This window comes from Dreissena polymorpha, chromosome 8 (genome assembly GCF_020536995.1).
Source record: "Dreissena polymorpha isolate Duluth1 chromosome 8, UMN_Dpol_1.0, whole genome shotgun sequence".
Classification (NCBI taxonomy): Eukaryota; Metazoa; Mollusca; class Bivalvia; order Myida; family Dreissenidae; genus Dreissena; species Dreissena polymorpha.
In genome coordinates, this window is record NC_068362.1 from 48,171,819 (window position 1) to 48,174,732 (window position 2,914).

A 2,914-nucleotide genomic window follows, 5' to 3' on the forward strand; every position below is an offset into this window, starting at 1 on the left:
TTATTATATTTTCATTAGATAGGTTTTGGTTAATCATGATGTTTTTTGTATTAATATCTTCAAATCTGTGATAAGGTTTTAATAAAAAGATGGTATTATTATTGTGCTTATAATTTTGTATTGATAAAATGAAAATACTGCCATGTTTTATTTTCATAACAAAATATACACACGTGTGATTAAGTACAAAATCAAAAAGACACCAGAGTTATTATTTGTTTTTTTGTTAAACAGTATGGCCGCGACGTTTTTCCTCATATAATTATTATACATACGTCTTAACAAGATTTGTGTAATCAAAATAGAGATGTTGTCCAAAATGACGTTATGTTCTTGTTTTTTAATTTACCGCATTTTCTTTAGGTAGCGCACCCCTAATGGGCACATATCGAAATATAATTCAATTATTTTTTTTCCTAATCAGCATCATTTCACTGGACTACATGCAAATTTGTAGGTAGGCTTTCCATGCTTTTAAAAAAATATACCGATTTTTTCAAAACCACCCTCACGCTCGGCTTTTGTCCAGTTTATTTTCACCCCTGGGGTATATAAAAGCTCCATAATTCATTCAGATTTCCAAATATGGGCATGCAGTTGGTGTGTACAAATGCAGTAAAGGTGTTTAAAGTTTAAACAAGATGAAATAAGTATTCTTTTACAGACATTTATTTTTTACAATTTTTTATCTATGGAATAGCGCCATGAAATGTAAGTTATTTCAGCCAAGTAAAAATTGGGTCAGTTAAAAACAAAGTGTCATACAATTCAAAATAGTATCATTTAAGTTATATTTTTAACTAATTATTTAAAGAAACACTATATACAGCAAAAATACCAAGAAATAGACAGATTTACCGTTTACTTTTTGAAATAAAAATAAAAATGCAAGATGCATCATTCGTATTTTCAGCAGTTATTTACCCAATTTAGCCATAACGTTGTTTTAATTGTAAAAATTGAAGGATGTTCTTACAATTTGCAACATATGTAACAATAAACATAGCTTATATGCTATATTAAATCAAATTACGTTAGAAAAGAAATAAAACGCGTCGAAAAAGTATGCGATGTCGGCAGGATTCGAACCTGCGCTGGAAGATCCCAAAAGATTTCTAGTCCATCGCCTTAACCACTCGGCCACGACAACTTCACATCTAGGCAACCTTAAATTAGATATGAAGAAATCGCGAAATCGTATTTTTCAGATGATAATTGGATCAAAGTCAATATTTATAGTGAAAATAATGTATTCTAAATGAATTAGGTAAACACATATCAAATTTCGAAGTTTGAAAAAAAAATGCATCTCTCGGAAAAAACCGATCATTTAAGATCGGCAATGATCGTAAAATAAATCGCTGGAAATCATTAGAGGTGCGCTACCTTAAGAAAAACACCTTCGTTTTCGGGATAGGCTTAAATGCCTACGGAAATTTCGTCCGAATCGCGCCGTTATATATTTAAAAGATGGTTTAAAACTCGGATATAACTTTATAATAACGATTGTCTTAGTGCTCAACGAGTTTTCCTTTTTAAGTCGTCTCGTTCTTGGTAAAAACAGGATTTGTGAAAACCTTTATGCCTTTTAAGCGGAAACTAACGCAACTGTGCTATCTAAATCATACATAAGCATCATGTTAAATTCTTACTGTGTAATTGTCTTTCTTCGGCAATATTTTGCAATAATGAACAGTTTAAACTATTCGATTAATTTAAAGCTGTGTATTGACTTTAAGTGCCATACGGTTGAAAACCATGCTATGATATTATCATCGGTGATTGTTTAAGTTGTATGTTTGTTTGTCTTCTTTGTACATGATTCAGGTAGATGGCTGGTGCAGGCATGTGTTTATTTCCTATGCATTGAAATGAAACAGATGTAACACATACATGTAATTCGAATGGTTTGACTATGTTGACGACTGCGATTTATATCTTATGCATAGCATGGTGTCGATCTACATTATATTATCGGGATATAAATAAATGGTACGCCATGTCATATTCCTTAGCAACAAAATCTAAGTAATGATTCATGCGAAGCGCTGAGAGGAAAACGTGTTAATAGTTGCATAGATTTACATAATAGTGATATGAATATTAAAGGAAGACATTATGTCGATAATTAATAGCACGACCATTTGTATACTCGATTGTCTTATAGTTTTAATAGTTTATTAACGTCTCTTCAATACACATATTTGACAGTGTCAAATAATGATGAGAAATTGGGTGAAATATTTGGGTTTTCTTTATGTACGAAATATTGACAAGTATATCAGTAGCGAGTATGCAAACATATCGTTTATCGTTTATTCTTATGACTTTATTCTTACGATAGAAATTAAAAAGGATAATATGTATATTCAAATAATGTATATATGCAATGTTAAGATAAAGTCTGAACAATTAATAATGGAAGGTATTTACAAAACTAAGACCTGGTTAAGATTTATTTAAAGTAGCAAACACACTCAGGGTGGGGTATAATTGGAATCAATAACATGGAAAGTCAGACCTGATTAAATTCAAATAAGAACACATTGAGTCCAGAGTCGGCATATAGATACGAGATTATAAGTAACACTCATGGTCAATAAACAGCACAGATGAAAAGGTCACCTATTGTCTGGGGTACAAAAGTTATAGTACTGACGAAAGTAACAGAATTACTCTATATCAATAAAAATTGATTAGTACCAATATATATTGATTAAATTTTAGTATATCCGCCAAGCAAGTGAATACATGAAAAAGTGTTCCTTCTAGAATATTCTGACGAATCAACCAATGAATAATAACCATACTAGCTGAGGACCAATCAAAAGTTTAAAAAGAAAAATATGCAAATTAATTTGGGGACAAAATGGGGATGTTTGGAAGGAGAGCGGCACTCTGCGGTTGAGTTAGC

General features: G+C 31.2%; 1 non-coding gene across 1 annotated transcript; it reads right to left on the reverse strand.

Moving 5' to 3' along the window:
* Window positions 1-1,068: 1,068 nt before the first annotated feature.
* Trnas-aga (transfer RNA serine (anticodon AGA)) lies at window positions 1,069-1,150 on the reverse strand. Its single transcript has one exon. It is a non-coding gene; the product is annotated as a tRNA-Ser (tRNA).
* Between the last annotated feature and the right edge of the window lie 1,764 nt (window positions 1,151-2,914).